A 19,374-nucleotide genomic window follows, 5' to 3' on the forward strand; every position below is an offset into this window, starting at 1 on the left:
GTTATGAATTATTGAAGGATAGGGTACAAGGAGACTATTTTCCATACTGCACTAGAGCACACCTCAAAAAGCCAGCAGGAGCTACCCACTCTCACCTGTGAAAATGGCTTGTGTCAAATGAAATAATACAAAAATCACTGTCACTGTCAATGACACAATAAATCCCATTGCTCATTGATTTGCCCGAGCGGGCATCAGTAACATCTCCATTGTGAGACTCCTTGTGACTGTTTTTTGCATATTAAATATGACACAGGTAACTTGCCAGGCTATGCCGTGTGGGCAGGATACTCTCGGTAGCTTGTCAGGCTCTCCAAGAGGGGCAGAGAAATCGAACCCGGTCAGCTGCGTGCAAGGCAAGGCAAAAGCCCTACCCTCTGTGCTATCACTCCAGCCCAAAACAAAAATATCAACACAAAAGAATGCTAAACATCTAAACAGTTGTTGCAACATTCTTTACAAATACAAACATATAGAAATTTTAAAAAGGTAATTGATAGATGATTGGATAACAAATTGATTATTTATACAATAAAATATAGTTTCAACTAAGAAAGGAAAATGTTTTCTACTCACAACAAAATGGGGATCATAAAAGTGAGAAGAAAAAGGCAGATTCTTTCAAATACGTTAGCAGTATATAAATACTACATTGAAGAAACAGATACAATGAACTAAGTGTTTAAGTTGGTGGATATTGATAACAAGTTGCACAAATGATATGCAGAAATGTTACAATTTAGAATCATTACACTTCGTATGATTTTTCATTTGAGTAATAATAGTTGGAATCGTTTAAGCATATTTCACTTATCAGTGAAGATACATCAAGACATTATTGCCATCAAGAGCTGAAATTGCTTAAAATATTTTTTCTCAGTTGCTAGTTATAAAATAATAATTACCTATTTCTCTAAAGAGGTCAATGTGACTCCATGAGATTATCAAAGACACTTCACCAAAGAAGATTTACAGATGATAACAGAAACTAAAGAAATTTCTCATTATCACTTATAATCAAAGAAAATAAAATCAAAATACTGTGATACTACATCACACCTGAGACAGCGGTGTACATCAAAAAGTACAGAAAGAACAACTGATGGGTGCCAAGTAATAGGAAGATTCTGACACTGTTGGTAAGAATGTATATTCACCAATGTACATTTTCCACTACCAATGTTCCCAGTTTCCCTCCTGCTACCCCCCATCCTGCCTCATACACTGTACACTGTGAAGGGATGGCTGTTGGAACACTGTGTGAAAAAAGAATGCAAATGCATCTATCCTCTTTGTAGAATTTATACAGTATTATATATAGGACTACCATATGATCCAGCAATTTTGTTCGTAGGCATAGATTCAATTAACACAAAAACACTAACCCTGAAAAGATATATGCACACTTAAGTTGATTGCAACAGTATTTACAATAGCCAAGCTCTGGAAACAACCCAAGTGCCTGACAAAAAAATGAGTGGATACAGAATATGTATTCTCTATACAACTCAGCATTTAGAAAAGATGAAATATTGCCAGTAGTTGGAATGAGCCATGCTAAGAAAAATAAGTCAGAAGAAGAAAGTCAAATATTCTATTATTTGAGTCGTGTGTAAGATAGAGGGAACAGGCAATGATAATAAAAGCAAACTCTTGCTTAGTGACAACGGAACTGAGGCTATTAGAGTGGAAAGTAAGTGAGAATCCAAGGGAAGGGGTTCAATGGACTGAGGTGGAATGATATTGGAGCGTTGGCTGTTGGTGTAGTAGCATTTATTAGAGGGATGAAATTGTATCCCCAAAACACATTCTTACAAACCAGTGTTGCTTCAATTTAATGAATAAAATAAATCACCAAAAAGCAACTGCTAAAATGTTCAGGGCAAACTTTTCTAAAAACTCCAGAAGAATAAAGCAAAATAAAACTCTGACAAAGAGGAACCATGTTGGAGTAACAGGTGCAGGTGGATAGCTAATTAAGTGCCTCACCCGACTCTGCTCTCTGAGAAATTCTTCCACTTGAAGTAGAGGTCTAATGCACAGACACTTAGTTCTCCTGACATTAATTATGTGTAGAGAAAGGAAATCTGACCGTAAATATGAAGGGGAAAATCAGTAATCACACAATTGATGAAATGATGACAATGTAAATTAGGCTCATTTTTATATCTCAATGCAAACAGACTGGAAATGTACTAATTTGGACATTTGGGAGAAAAATATAGAATGATAATACTTATTACAGGATTCACAAGAAATATAAACAGAGTATCTATAAGGTGCTGAATGTTATATGAAAGAAATCTGTCACCAAACAATTGGAACAAAATTAAAAGGTTTAGTAGCAGTGTAGCACTGTTGTCCCAGAAAATTTACCAAATATCTATCTGATAAGGGATTAATATCCGGGATATACAAGGCACTAGTAGAATTTTACAAGAAAAAACCTCCAACCCCATCAAAGAATGCGGAGAAGAAATAAATAGAAACTTCCTCAAAAAAAAAATACAAATGGCCAAAAGCACATGAAAAAATGCTCTCACATCTCTAGTCATCAGGGAGATGCAAATCAAAATCACAATGAGATATAATCTCACACCACAGAAACTGGCACACAATCAAAAGAACAAAGGCAACCAGTGCTAGTGTGGGTGTGGGTGTGGGGAAAAAGGGACGCTCTTTTACTTTTGGTGAGAATGCCAACTGGTCCAGCCTTTCTGGAAAACAATATGAACAGTCCTTCAAAAACTAGAAATTGAGCTTCTATATTATCTCGCAACACCACTTCTGATAATAGATCCTGAGGATGAAGAAAAGCACAGTAGAAATGACATCTGTACCTGTTTTCATTGCAGCAATGTTCAAAATAGTCAAAATCTAAAAATAACCCAAGTGCCCAAGAACAGAGGATTGGTTAAGGAAAGTTTGGTACATCTACATGACGGAATACTATGCAGCTGTTAGGAGAGATGAAGTCATGAAATTTGCTTATAAGTGGTTAGACATGGAGAGTATCATGCTAAGTGAAATGAGTCAGAAAGAGGGGGACAGATATAGAAGGACTGCACTCATTTGTGGAGTATAAAATAACAACATGAGACTGACACCCAAGGACAGTAGATACAAGAGCCAGGAAGTTTGTTCCATAGTTGAAAGCCTGCCTCATGAGTGGGAAGTGGGGGGTGGGCAGCTGGAATAGAGAAGGGATCACTAAGAAAATGGTGGCTGGAGGAATTGGTCGGAATGGGAGATGTGTGCTGAAAGTAGATAATGAACCAAACATGATAACCTCTCAGTATCTGTATTACAAACCATAATGCCCAAAAGTTGAGAGCATGGGGAACATTGTCTGCCATGAAGGCAGTGGGAAGGTGGGAAAGGGGGTCATACTGGGGATATTGGTGGTGGGGAATGTGCACTGGTGAAGGGATGGGTATTTGATCATTGTGTGATTGTAACTCAAACATGGAAGCTTATAACTATATCTCATAGTGATTCAACAAAAGCTTTTTTAAAATTATGTTTCTCAAACAAGTGCCTGAGAACAGAAAACTGGTTAAAGAAACTTTAGTACATCTACCTAATGAAATACTATGCAGCTGTTAGATAAGATGAAGTTATGAAATATGCTCATAAGTGGATGAACATGGAGATTATCATGCTAAGTGAAATTAGTGAGAAAGAGAGACAGATATAGAATGATTGCACTCATTTGTGGAATATAAAATAACATCATATGAGGCTAACACCTAAGGATAGTAGAGACAAGGGCCAGGAGGATCACTTCATGTTTGGAAGCCTGCCTCATGTGCTAGGGGCAAATGAAGTTGGGATGGAGAAAGGACCACTAAGTCAATGGTGGATGGAGGGATCGCTAGGGATGAGAGATACATGCTGAAAGCAGACTAAGAACCAAACATGATGGCCTCTCATGATCTGTATTGCAAACAATAATGCCCAAAAGGTGCCTGCCACAGAGTTAGGATGGTGGAATGGGGTAGGGGTGGCAGGAGGGATACAGGGAACATTGGTTATGGAAAATGCACACTGGTGGAGGGATGGGTGTTTGATCACTGTATGACTGAAATGCAATCATGAAAGCTTTGTAACTGTACTTCACAGCAATTATTTTTTTAAAAAAATTAAATTAAATTAAAAAAATTAAAGTAAAATCGTGTTTCTGAAGTAAAGTATAGCACCAAATCTCTATTCCTGGAGCTGACTCACAGTCCACATATTAAAAATGAGCAAAATGAATAAAATGGATAAATACAGATCAACATGCGTCAAATTTCCATCCAGACCACTGTTACCTTTTCTTTCTCTTTTCCACATTTCTATCTTTATTTCTGTCAGCACATACACAGTTTTACGATCAGCAGTAAAGAAGGTAAAGAGACAAGCAAAATTTCCACTACAAGTAAGACATGTTCGACATTCCAATTCCACTGGAAAAGACAAGTATAGAAATGACAATTCCATGGGGAAACAAAGATTAACACAACATATATGATGCTGCCAGCACACTGTCCACCACATACATGTGTTGACCTACATATAAGAACTCTGTCGTACACACAGATGCTGAAGGGGTATCATTCCAGAGTGCCAAGCATGGGTGACAAAGTGTCTTGGTGACAATAAAAGAGTCAAACTAGAATTTTCCAAAGCATTTTCTTTGAGGCAGAGTTTACCAGATTTCTGTTTCATGATCTTCAGACTTTATCTACTTCACTTCTTCCCACCAACCTACAGTTCCTGTCTCCTACATAGTCACATCCCACATCCCTTTGATCTTGCTGTAATTTCTACAATTTCTGATCCACAGCTGTGCTCAATAGAAAAAGCAGGGCATTAAAGAATGTTCTCGAAAATCATTGCAGCAAGTACTGTTTTCTGACAGCCTCTTTAGAATACTCAGGAAGCATTTTCACTTTACAGATCATTAACTCTATCTCAAAGTACTACTTAACCCCAAATAAAGAATGAATATATGACCTTAAGATGTGGGCAACAATATTTTATGACATTGTATTTCTAAAATCATCACTCACGTGATTATAGTGAAGGATACAGCTCACCTCAAGGAAGTAGACTAAATTCAGTATGAGACATTGTACAGATTTTCTTCTCTGCACTAATAAATCCCTGATTATTTCCTTACAATGATTTTATTTATAATTTACCCTTGGTCATGTTGTAAAATGTTTAAATCCATCTACATTATACACAGACATTTTTGTTTCCTTTTCCAAAAATGCCAAAAGTAATAAGAAAATATCTATGACATGAGTGGGAATAGAAACTTGCAGTATCAAGCACTAATATAAGAATTTTCCTAGCAAAAGCCAAGTCTTGTGAACAAAGGTGAGACCTTTCATTGTTCAAAGAAAATTGCAAGCAACAAGAAAATAAGAGCAGAGAGTTTTCAGATTAAATGCACTTTATGAATGTCTTTGTAAATCCCCTCAAGATCCCTTTTAAGACTAATAAGAAATATAATTTTACAGAGGAAGAAGCTGGCAGGCAATTCCTAAACCAAAGGGACCAAAGTTAATATTCTCTATAATAGGACAAATTGATACCAGCTACATGGATGTCAATAAGATTCCTCTCAGAGACATGAGATTACTGTAGGGTGGGGGTGGGGTAGAGGGGAGAGTCATTTATGGCAAGAGTCAAGTCATGGAAAAAAACCCGCAATTTTCTACCAATCATCAGTCATAAAATTTCTAATACTCCAATATATCCTATACTTTAAATAGTCTTTATCAATACAAAGTGGAACTTGAGAATTTTGAGTGAATTTGTGCACCTTCTCAATCAAAAAAATGGGGAGAAAAACTAAACAAAAACTTCCTCAAAGAAGAAATTTAAATGTCCAGAAAGCACATAAAAAATGCTCTACATCACTAATCATCAAGGAGATGCAAATCAAAACAATGAGATATCATCTCACACCGCAGAGACTGACACACATCCAAATGAACAAGAATAACCAGTGCTGATATGGATGAGAGAGGAAAGGGACCCTCATTCATTGTTGATGGGAATGATGACTGGTCCAGCCTTTTTGGAAAACAATATTGGCATTCCTCAAAAAAATCTAGAAATTGAGCTCCCATTTGAACCAACAATACTATTTCTGGGAATATACCCTGGGAATCCAAAGACACACAGAAGAAATATCATCTTCACTTCTATGTTCATTGTAGCACTCCTCACAATAGCCAGAATCTGGAAACAACCTGAATACCTGAGAACAGATGGATAGATAAATACACTATGGTACATCCTAGTCTGCAAAGCATTGACATAACATCTAAATTGTGTCTAACTATTCTATGTCACTCATTTTCATCAAAATCCTAGAATCCAAACCAATTCCATAAGGAAATTGGCACATTCCTGTTTTATCATAAAAGAAATATACAAAATAGCTTCAAGATATATATTCAATGTGAGAGTTATTCATGTTGTGTAAGAGTTGCATCGAGAGAAGAAAGCCCTGGTATTTCCCAGAACTTAATAATGCTGTCATCTGTCAGGTATGGCCATCAAAAGTGGTGACGGAAATCTGTACAAGTTCTCAATCCATAGTACTTCAAAAGAAAAGAGAACGAAGCTCCTGACTGGGGTCAAGGGCAGGTGAGGAAACAGTATGTATCAAAGGCAGAAACATTAATGCTACTGTAAACAGGTCACCTTAATAAAAATATGTCTTAAAAATTTATGAAACCTATAAATTGGCATATTTAACAAAATCTGTTAATATAAATGTTGCTCCCTCAAAACCCATCTTTTGCTTCGGTGTGGTTTGGGGGCCACATCTGGCCATTCTCTGGGATTACTTCTGTTTCTGCTCTTAGATGCCACTCGTAGCAGAGCTCAGGGACCAAGTGGAGTGAGTACTGCAATCAACCTAGCTGGCCACGTGCAAGTGCAAGGGCCTTAACTGTGTGCTGTCTCATCAACATCCAGTCATGATGTTTAATAGTGAGGAAGAGAAAGCAGGCACAGCACACGTGTACTTCTACACCCACCATCTCTGAACAAAGAAGAGGCTACTTTGGCCTCTGATGTTCCATTATATACAGCGGCAAACTGATGCCTACATACATATGGTACATAAAGTCTCGCTTCCACATAAGCAAATGATATAAGATTGTGACTCTAATCAATGTTATGAAAATCTGAATCAATTTTCCGGTCCACAGAATCTACTATATGAATTTTTTTCAAAATAATTAGAAAAACTGGGCATTCAATGTGGAATAAATTAATTGTAGAATACATTTTCTGTGAAAATAATGTCCAAAATTTCACTTAAGCTGAATGGGTTTTTTTCTTTATTATAAGTGAGCTTATAATGGTGGTTCATGATTATTTATGCTTTATCCATTCAATTGTACTTAATAATAATAATGGATCCATTAGGACTACTACTCTCTTCTTGCTAACAGAATCACAGTTAAAATAGGTTTAATGATTCTTCTAAATACATTAAGTTCTCACTTAACATAATCAGGGATTCTTGGAACTATGTACTGAGAAAAAAAGTAAAGTAATATTTATATGCCTTTTTTTCTCACTATATATGAGAAAAATCTTCAGTATTCCACTATAGAGTATTTTAGTTCTAAGGTTTCCATATATTTTTTGAAAAGTTTAAAACTAAAATTGCTTTATTATGTTCAGTTTCCTATTGTTCCTCATTTGCCTATATAAGTAAACAAGTACTTCTGTGTGTGTGTGTGTGTGTGTGTGTGTGTGTGTGTGTGTGTGTATGTGTTTAGTTTTGTTTAGGAGCCACTTCCAGCATTGCTCAGGGCTTATTCCTGACTCTGAAGACCTTCTGGAATCTGTGCTTATAAGGATTAAGTGCAAGTGGCCACACAAGAACTAGGCAAACATCCTACCTACTATACAATTGCTCCAGTCCCATTCACACTTTTTAAAAATGTATCTGTTTTATATTTACACCTGTTGTTTTTTAAAATACATGAAGGAATGGCAAAAAAAACTTGTTTCACTATAGTAATAATTCTATCAACATTGCATATGAAGTAAAACTCTTTCTTATTACCAATGAAACATTATGAAGAGGCAATCCTACATAATCCACATAATGAATATTAGAATTCAAATAGATTTAACTATGTGGCAAAGACACAAATTTACACATGAAGTGAACTGTTTTTTTCTGTCCATTCAACTTTTTTCTCTATATTTAAAAATAATTTGGAGTTTAATTATCCTTATAATTATTTCACAGAAATACAATATTTAGGAATAAACTTAAGGAGATGCTTATGTGATGAGACCTATAACAATGACGATGGAGGAAAATGAAAAGAAAGTAAATGTAGAAACATATGAAATGTTCCTGAAATGCAACATCTCATACAATTAAGCTTTAGTCTTTATGCAGAGATTTTTAATTCAATACACTTTCTATCGAAATCCATAGCAACATATCTGGTAGAAAGAGAAAACTCCATCCCAAAACTTGTATGGGTTGTCAAATTACTGAGCATATTCAGAACAAACTCAAAAAAGAAAAATAAAGTTGGTAGCATAATATTTCTTGATATAAAAAGCAAATTTTAGTTATTAAAATAATGTAGTAGGCATAAATACATAGAGCAATTAAATAATAAAAGAAACCCAATATGTATTCTCATGAATATGGTAAAATATATTTTTTGGGGAGAGAGGACTGTCTCTTAAAAAACTGGTATTGACATACTTGAATGTCAGTGCATGAGACATTAAAGTTGAACCTGTTACTAATTCTATATAAAAATTAATTCAAAATGCATTCAAATATAAATGTAGATTGTTCCACTAAAAAGCTTCTATAAGGGTATGTAAAGTAGCATGGGACATTTGGGCTATTCTATATTTATAACCCACAGATTAACATGTTTTCATTTACCTATTTATTTATTTTTGGGTTTTGGGCCACACCCAGCTGTGCTCCAGCTCAGTTTTTGTAAATATGATATCTGAAGCACAAGCCACTAAGCTAAAAATAGACAAATGAGACTTCATCAAGTTTTCAAAAGAAGTTGTGCACATTAAAATGTAAATGTAATCTATGGAATAGGAGAACATTATGTAGCATCTTTTAGCTGGTCAGTCATTTAATAAATTGTAAAATGAACTAGTAAATCAACTAAACAGATATTGATATGTAACTGAGACTGAAGCAGTCATTGAAACCCTAGCCAAACAAAACGTTCAAACTCTGTATATCAGGATCCTCTGTGAGCTGTGTTACGGATTCACGACCCAGATCTCACCATTCTACAAGGAAGTGATCATTGACATAAAGAGAGAGATTCAGCAGTGAGATACCATTTTACTGAAACTTTTCAGTGTCACCCTTGAGAATGTCATGCCACAACTGGAATGAGAAGGAGTGGGAGTGAAGATAGACGGTCAGCAAATACACCACCTCCGCTTCACTGATGACATCGTTCTCATAACACCAAATATCAGCCAAGTGACATAAATGCTGGCCAACTTCGACCATGAGTATGAAAAGGTCAGGCTGAATCTTATCAAGACAATATTCACGAGAAACTGACTAGTTCCTGATGTTCTATTTGCTCTCAACAGAACGAACATCTCCAAATGCAGCAACTACGTATGCCTGGGTCAAGAACTCAACATGACGAATGACCTGGCACCTGAGCTGTGCAGGATGGAGAGAGCAGCATGGAACGCCTTCAAGAGCATCAAGAGCATCGGAGAAGTTGCTAAGAGAATGAAGAACCTTCGGCTCCAGGCACATCTTTTCGACTCCACCATTCTTCCTGCACTAACATGTGCTTCAGAGACCTGGGCACAACAAAAACAGGACAAGAATGCTATTCACATATCCCAAAGAGGAATCAAAAGAGCTATGCTTGGAATATCATGCTTGAGTATCATCAAGTGAGAGAAGGAATCCAGAGTTCCGACCTCCATCGACGATTGAGAATCAGGAACAATGTCTCATTTGCAAGGTGTCGAAAATCAGGTGGGCTGGACATGTGATATGATTTGGAGATGACCGCTGGACAAGAGTTGTTAATGAGTGGATTCCACAGGATGTCAAAAGAACATGTGGCCACCCACCTACGAGATGGTCAGACTTCTTTGTGAAGGCCCTGAATAAATGGTTTGAGGCTCTTCCTGTTCCTGTAGCAAGCAGATATCATTGGGCTACAATAGCATGCGACAGGGACAAATGGAGACATTATTGGCACCCACTCGAGCAAATAGATGAGCAACGGGATGACAAGTGATACAAGTGATATTTAACTGAGAGAAAAAATAAAAGCGAAATCATGAACACAACACTTATGAGACAGACATAATTTTAAAAACAATGCATCATATAATATACAAGCAAAATTTTTAAAAGCATTTCTAAATTTGAAGATTTAAGTTGTTACAAAACTGTACATAAATACATGCATATACAGTAAGAATAATTTAATTCCAGCCTAAAATACCAATGTACATAGGTAAAATGCAATAAAAAGTTTTCTTCCACATAAATACCATTTTTAACTATGACTATACATCATGAATAAAAGATACTTTGAATAATGGCAATTTCCACATGACAAAACATCTCACAGAAAATTCACCATAATTATGAAAAAAGAAAGCTCAGTGGTGTAAATATACCACAAACAAGCATTTTAGGCACACTATAGTCTGTTAAGGGCTGGAGAGATAGCACAGCTATAGTGAGTTTGCCTTGCACAGGGCCAGCCTGGGTTCAATTGCTCCGCCCCTCTTGGAGAGCCCGACAATCTACTGAGAGTATCTCGCTTGCACAGCAGAGCCTAGCAAGCTACCTGTGACATATTCAACATGCCAAGAACAGTAACAAACAAGTTTCACAATGGACATGTTACTGGTGCCCACTCAAGCAAATCAATGAGCAAAATAATGACAGTGATAGTGACAAAGTCTATTATCATTAACACACTGCTGCTGTACTCACACAAGTGTTAAAGACCATAAGCCAACTCTTAGAAGAAAAACAATTCATTTCTACATTCACGACATAAAAGCGGCAATATATGAAGAGAATCACCAATATATAAACATTAAGAATGAAGTTACATTCTATTATATATATATAATATTGAGAAAGTAGATAAAATTTAAATCTCATGATTATCTTTTTTCCTAACATAAATTTAAATTTGTCACCAAATATGTGTATCAAAAAAGTTGCTACAATTAAATAACTATTTTCATGAAATGTGGATACATACGCAGTTTCTGTCAGAACTTGTGAATCTAAAGTAATAACAAATTTGGTATAGATTAGCAGAAAGTGAATGCACAGAGGACTCAGGCCTACAATATTTGTACTTGATAAGACAGACCCAAAAAAAGACAGTAATATGTAGAGCAACAACAACAACTATACATGTCCACACACAAATATATGTATACTTGGGCATTTATTGTTGGAGGGCAGAAACCAAGGGAATCACATGTCCCGCCCTGCATGCTCATCCATGAAAGTGCCTAATGGCTGTTACCATCATCAAAAAAGGACATGGAAATTCTATAGCTGAAAACTGTCATCATCCATGGAGAGTATCATGCTAAGTGAAGTGAGTCAGAAAGAGAGGGACAGACATAGAAGGACTGCACTCATTTGTGGACTGTAGAATAACATCACATGAGGCAGACACCCGAAAAATGATGGCTGGAGGAACCAGTTGGGATGGGAGATGCGTGCCGAAAGTAGATAATGGACCAAACATGATGACCTCTCAGTGTCTGTGTTGCAAGCAATAATGCCAAAAAGTAGAGAGAGAGTATGGGGAATATTGTCTGCCATGGAGGCAGGGGAAAGGTGGAAAAGGGGGGCATACCAGGGATATTGGTGGTGGGAAATGTGTACTGGTGGAGGGATGGGTGTTTGATCATTGTGTGATTGCAACTCAAATATGAAAGCTTGTAACTATATCATGGTAATTCAATAATTTTTTTTAAAAAAATCAAAAATAAGAAAAAGAAAAGAAAACTGTCATCATCACTGTCATCCTGTTGCTCATCGATTTGCTCCAGCAGACGCCAGTAACATCTCCATTGTGAGACTTGTTGTTACTGTTTTTGGCATATCGAATATGCCACGGGTAGCTTTCCAGGCTCTGCCATGCAGGTGAGATACTCTCAGTAGCTTGTCGGGTTCTCCAAGAGGGATGGAGAAATCGAACCCGGGTCAGCCATGTGCAAGGCAAACACCCTACCCACTGTGATATTGCTCCAGCCCATAGCTGAAAACAAAAAACCTAAAAAAATTATGATGTAATAAAATGAATGTTATTTCTATGATATGCTCAGGAGTTGATAACAAAATAGGAATTTAACACAAATAATTCCCATGTATGCTTCTGTCAATCTTGTTTATTTATTTATTTATTTATTTATTTATTTATTTATTTATTTATTTATTTTTTACTCATGGTAAGGAAACCAAATTCAGAGTCTTGATAGTTCCTTTTAAAAATTTAGTTAAAATTGGGCTGGAGTGATAGTACAGCGGGTAGGGCGTTTGCCTTGCATGCAGGCGACCCAGGTTCAATTCCCAGCATCCCATATGGTCCTCCAAGCACCACCAGGAGTATTTTTTGAGTGCATGAGCCAGGAGTAACTCCTGAGCATTGCCAGGTGTGATCCCCCCCAAAAAAATTAGTTAAAGCACCATGATTTACAAAGCTATTTAGATATACAATGTTCAAGCACAGATGCCACCACCAGTGCTAACTTCCCCCCAGCAAAGTTCTCTGCAGAAAGTGCCTTGTTGTTTTGTCATCTGGCTCTTCTCCTTTCCCTTCTACTGGTTCCTTTTCTTCTCCACCCTATACTCTGGGGTCACAGGTGGTCTGGGTACCCCCCTCCTTAAAACAATTGCATTCCTTTATCCTTAATAGTTCTTAAGAAAAACCTAGGGAAGTTTTTAAAAAACAACTAGACTAAATATATACTCATTTGTTTGAGATTTTTATTCTGAAATTCAGTTTAGAAGCTGAGTTTTAACAATATTCATAGTAATAGAACTAAATAAAACCATCAACCAAAATCTATAGTGATTATTCTTATAGAACCTATTTTCTTGTACAAAGTTACTTATGTGGAGAGCTGACTGGGATCATATTTTAATTGATGTTTTTAGTATTTTCCAAAACTTTTTGAGATTTTTTTGAATAAATTATTTAGTAACAAAGTTCTTTGTTACTAAAACTACTACTTTTAAAAGTATACATTATATAAAATATTGCTGAATCCATTGACAGAGGGGAATACCAGCTATTTTCTCACAATCATTAATCTTAAAACTGACATTTGATCAAAAGGGTAAAATCTGAAGTCAATTTTCTTTGCCTAATTTAACCTTCACTTTATGACCCTTTATCTTTTCTGGAACATGAAACATATTCTACCTTTAGATCTGTGGGGCTGCTTTTCACTCCTCCCAATGATATAAATTGGAAATGAGCAGATAGCAGAAAATTACTAAAATTGCATTTGACCAATGAAATATGTTTTAAATTAAACGTCTTTCAGATAATATGGTGCTAAGTCTTTTATCTCTAATTGCTGAGTAGAGTATTTGCTCACTGACCCTAAAAATCTCCACCTTAGTCAGCTGGAATGAATTTAGTCCACCTGAAAAAGCTGAAGGTATGTTTAAAGAAGTTGATAGAAGGTGTCCATGTCCTCAGTCAGCAACTTCACTCATAGACTTTTAAGCTACATTTTCTACTTTGGTTTTCCTTATCAAACTCATAGATTTTGAGTGCCAGATCTAGAAAAAGAACATAAATTATATTATAACAAAAATACAACATTGTGGCTGGAGCGATAGCACAGTGCGTAGGGTATTTGCCTTGCACATCTCTGACCTGGGTTCAATTCCCAGCATCCCATATGGTCCCCTGAGTGCAGAGCCAGGAGTAACCCCTGTGCATTCCCGGGTGTAACCCAAAAAGCAGGAAAAAAAGGCAAAATTAATTGCATTTTTGTTATCTTAATCTGTAGAGTAAGAATAAGTATTACCAAAAAATGTACAGATGGAGACCAGGTTCTTCACATGCCCAAAAAGAAAGCAGGAAGACTTCATTGATGCAGAGATGATAAAATGGTGATAAGTGGTTTAGCAATTTATAAAATTCTCTTCTAATCAATTAAATCTTCTCAGGGAAGTATACACCAAAAAACTGGATGATTTCTGGGAAAATGTTGGAAATCTGAGAAGACAGAAGGAAATGCAAATGTTCACTTGTTAAATTAGAGTTAATGAACTGGATTAATCATAGTAGGATTGATGCACAGTTCTGTGATTGTACTAAAAATCCTCCCACTTTAATGGGAGAAGACACTGTGGTTTTAGGTTTTGCTTCATATGCCCACTTGCTGCACTATGGATGAGAATTATTTGAAAATCTGAATGCAATCATCACTATTTTCCAAGCTGATTTAATAAAGTTATTGACTGCAAGTTGAAGTTGTGCGCAAGACAATGATAGATCATAGAGTTTAGGCAGGAGAACTGGCATGGCAGAACATTAAGAGAATGAGAGCCAATGTTAATTTAATAAAATAATCATTTGGAGATCCTAGGAAGTTTGAAAGATTATTGAATTTGAATTATTGAAATTTTATTAAATTTAAAAGATTGAAAGACTATTAAATCAGAATGCTAAAGGAAATGATAAAGAGAGATACTCAAAGGGTGGGGTGAGTAAAATTGTGAGCAAAAGAGGCTGTAAGTAATGGCAATATCTAAGTCATTCAGAATGTGTTTTATCTGGATATGCAGCACTGCCTAGGAAGTTATTAGAAATGTATGTACTTAGTCTTCACTTCAGATCAATTAGTCAAACTCAGAGAGCAGAAACTGGCACTCTCTACTTTATCATATTTTCAGACAATTTTAGTATATGAAGTTACCGAAAAAAATTTTTTTATAAAAGATAGTAAACAAGTAGAGTGCTATGATATTATGATATAATAAACATTTATTTGCTTATATATACTTTGTCCCTAATCTGCAAAAATCTGGCACTTCTACCAAGAACATGGAAGTGGCACACCATTTTGCTAATAACTCTTCCACTTAACTGTTTGAGATGTAATATCTTCTACAATAAACGAGAAAAATGTAAATAAAGTGTTTTCTTGAGCTCTCTGAGTCAATCTAGCAAAGTATAAAACCTAAGGGAAGAGTTTGGGGATTTCACTGAATATACAATAGGTCAAAACATTAGCAAATTCTGGACTTAGAACCAACCACACTTAGACTAGAGACATCACGTGAAGTGGTTTTTAACCTGTGATAACTGAAATTAATTGCAGGAAAATAGTCTCAGAATGCAAGTGAATTGTGAGACACCCATTTGATGTCTGGAGAGTTAGTGAATTGGTTGTTGTCAATAAGAAAATCACACAACTGCTGTCAGAAGTGTTGTAAGTAGAAACAATTTTGATGCAAAACATTGCTAATGGAGCAGATTTCAAGAAATTGTGAGGTGAGGGTATTGCAAAGGGTCATTCACAATAATATATTTATATAAGCTGGAATTAATACAGTAGAATGTGGAAGAAAATTACATTGAAACAGGAGTTAAAGTTTTTAACATGAGGAAGTGATGACTTGATTTGTTAAGATTCAATAAGTTCTGAATATTTTAAATTCTTAATAATGATGCCACCTTTGCCTAAATCTTAAACTGAAATAGAATTTTATCTAAGTACTTCTATTCTCTTTCCCTAAATGAAAATTGGAAAAGAATTACAAAATATCTTTAGGTGTTCTGTCTTTACATTCCTCAGAGAACAAATAAATAACATTGAGTTAAACAATATTTCCAATTTTTATTTGGTATATTTTATACCATTGAAGTAACTGAATTACTTATCAAAGTGTCCAGAGTATAGATTTTTTTATTTAATATCACTTCCTTACTATATAGACAAGGTTGTTTTTTGTTGAATATGTCTTTTTTTTGATATTTCATTTATAGGACATATACGACAAAAACTGCAGCAAAATGACACGAGGGTGCTCTTGGGAAGGTGGGAGGCACCGGCCCCTCCCACCGCCGAGATGTGATCCCGGGGGCCGCACGCATGTGCGGCCTCTCCACAGCTGCACAAGCGGGAACCCAGACCCAGCAAAACCTCTTTCAGCATGGGCAACAACTCCTCGCAGAATGTCTCCAGTCTGAGAACTAAGCCTCGGCCCCGTGCCCGCCCAGGAGGGGAAAGGTATTTCTCTCTCTCGCCTCTCTCTCCGGGGATGAAGGGCGCAGTGTCCGCCATATTAAGACGACCAACAGATTGGGTTTTCAAGCCTGCAATGATCCAATATCTGGAAGAAATCTCCCTGGACTTTGTGTTAAAGTACAGAAATTCAAAATTTCTTATTTGTCTTCACAGTAGGTCTGAATCTAGTGGGGTACTCCTAACAACAATAGTGAGGTTGGTGTTGAAATATTGAATGTAACCAAAGTAAACAGAATGTAAAATGAAACCTATCAGTTACAAGGTAGGGGGTGGAGGGGCGGGATGGGAGGTGTACTGTGTGGGTTTTTTTTTGGTGGTGGTATATGGGCACTGGTGAAGGGATGGTTGTTTCAGCATTGTATAACTGAGACCTAAGCCTGAAAGCATTGTAATCTTCCACACGGTGATTTAATAAAATAAAATTTTTATTTAAAAATATATATTCTCATTAAAAAAACTTCATATGACTTAGGTCCTATTACATTTGTCACTTGTCACTTGTCATCCCATCCATCTTCAATTTGCTTGAGTGGGCGCCAGTAATGTGTCCAATCCCTGTTGCGTGCTACTGTAGCCCAAATGGTGTCTGTTTGGTGCAGGAACACAAAGAGCCTCAAACCATTTGTTCAGGTTTTTGATGAAGAAGACTAACCATCTTCGTCCTCTTAGCAGCTTCTTTGACGCTCTTAAAGGCGTTCCACGCTGCTCTTTTCCTCCTGCGCAGTTCTGGCACCAAGTCATTCCTCATTTTGTGTCCTCTACCAAGGTGCACATAGCTGCTGCATTCAGATATATTCGTTCTGTTGAAAGCAAATGGAACGTCAGGGACTAGTACTTTTTCAAGAACATTGTCTTCGTGAGAATCACTTGCAGTCTGACCTTTCCACACTCACAGTTGAAGTTGGCCAGCATTTGTGCCGCTTAGCTAATGTTGTTATTAGAACGATATCATCAGCGAAGTGGATATGGTGTAGTTGCCGACCATCTATCTTCACTCCCATTCCTTCCCATTCCAGTCACCACATGACATTCTCAAGATTTCACCGAAAGTTTCACTGAAATGTTTCACTGAAGAGTTTCAGTGAAATGGTATCATCCTGCTGAACCCCTCTCTTTATGACGGCGATCACTTCCTTGTAGAATGGTGAGATCCTGGTGGTGAATCCGTAATATAGCTCACGGAATATCCTGATGTATTGAGTTTGAATGCCTTGTTTGGCTAGGCATCGATGACTGCTTCAGTCTCAACAGAATCAAAGGCCTTGTTTAAATCCATTAATGTTAGACAGAGCGGCGTCTTGAACTCTCGCAAAAGTTCAATGAGATTAGTCACCGTGTGGATATGGTCGATTGTGCTGAATCCTTTTTGAAACCCTTCTTGCTCGCATGGTTTTCCTTCGTCTAGTGTTCTACCAATTCTATTCAGGATGACTCAAGTGAACAACTTGTAAATGATGGACAACAGGCAGATTGGACAATAGTTGCCGATGTTGTGGATGTCTCCCTTCTTGTACAACAGAATGGTCCTGCTGGTTTTCCATTGGGATGGAACCTTGCATACGGACAGGTAGCATATGAAGAGCTGAGCCAATGTATTGACGAGTACTGGTGGCAGACTCTTCAGGTGTTCTTGTCTGACCTTGTCTGGACTGGGTGCTGTACACATCTTTACTGACAAAACGCCATGTTGGATTTCGGAAGGGAGAACGTTGAGAATGACATATCCATCCTGCAGAATTCGGTAGGTGGGCAGGTGAACATCAAAGAGATCTGAGTAGAAGTCATGAATAATCTTCTCCATTGCCCTTCTGGAAGATGTGATAGATCCATCAGGACACTGGAGGGCAGTCATCTTGGTCTTGTAGTTAGCAAAGCACAGACAAGCCTTGCGAATACTTTTGCCGGCTACTGCCACATCGGCCAACACTGTTGCTCTTCTCTCTTTGAGGTCTTCCTTTATCGCTTCTCTGCACAGATTTGCAAGCTTGGATGCTAGCTTGTGGTTGCCTTAGGTGTGTGTGAAACCAAGTTGGCGAATGAGCTCAAGAGTTTCCGACACAGACATATGTTTGTGTCTTTCCCACCCTCAGCATTCCTCGTGCAGTCATGAAGGTGCTAAACCAGTCAATCGTATTCCTCGTTGATGTTGTTAACGAGTGCATCTTCCCACATTGCTGCAATAATGCCAAAGAGCTCCTAGTTAGTGGTCATTCTGGGAGTTCTCTTCTTAAACTTAAACTTTGCAGTCCTTTCTCCCCACTCTGTGAAGTAGAATTTTGCATGTAGGTGGTGGTGGCCCGATCCCATTTGGAATTTTGAGACAATAGTGACATCACTCAGGCAAAACGGTCTATTGAATATGATGTGGCCAATTTCATTGTGGAATTGTCCACCAGGAGACTCCTTTGTCCAATGTTTAGATTGGGCCTTCTGGAACTGTGAGTTACCATGGATGGTCTTGGTTGACATGATGAATTCAATCTCTCACCCTGTCCATTCCATTCTAGCCCATGGGTCGAGATGTGGAATTCCTTGTAAGACCTTCTCGGTCCTGTATTGGCATTAAAATCACCAACAATGATCTAGTAGAAGGTGTGGTCTTCTTTATAGAACTTCTCCAGCTCCATGTAGAACTTCTCAATTTCTTCTTCATCGTAATTGGTCGTTGGTGCGTAGACAATGAAAATAGAAACTTTCAGCAGTGAGCCACATCTATTCAAGCATAATCATCCGATTCAGGTTGTTAGGCACTCAAATGAATCAATGCTCATGTCCAAGTTCGTGTTGACAAAGACACTGACACCACCCTCACCTTCATTGTCACATGTTCTGAGGAACAGTTCTTCTCCAGTGTCAAAAATGGTGTGATGTGATCAATGCCTTCTCCTTTCGATCAGACCAATGATGTCGTACTTGATCTTCCTCACTTTCACCAACAGGTCCTTGATGGATGCTTCTGATGCCAGTGTATGTGTGTTGAAAGTATACACAGGCATTTTAGTTCATAGTTTTTGCAGTCTAGTTCACCTCTGAGATTTTATCAGCTTCTCCTCGCTCATCCTT

The sequence above is a fragment of the Sorex araneus genome, chromosome 2 (genome assembly GCF_027595985.1).
Source record: "Sorex araneus isolate mSorAra2 chromosome 2, mSorAra2.pri, whole genome shotgun sequence".
In the NCBI taxonomy this organism is placed as follows: Eukaryota; Metazoa; Chordata; class Mammalia; order Eulipotyphla; family Soricidae; genus Sorex; species Sorex araneus.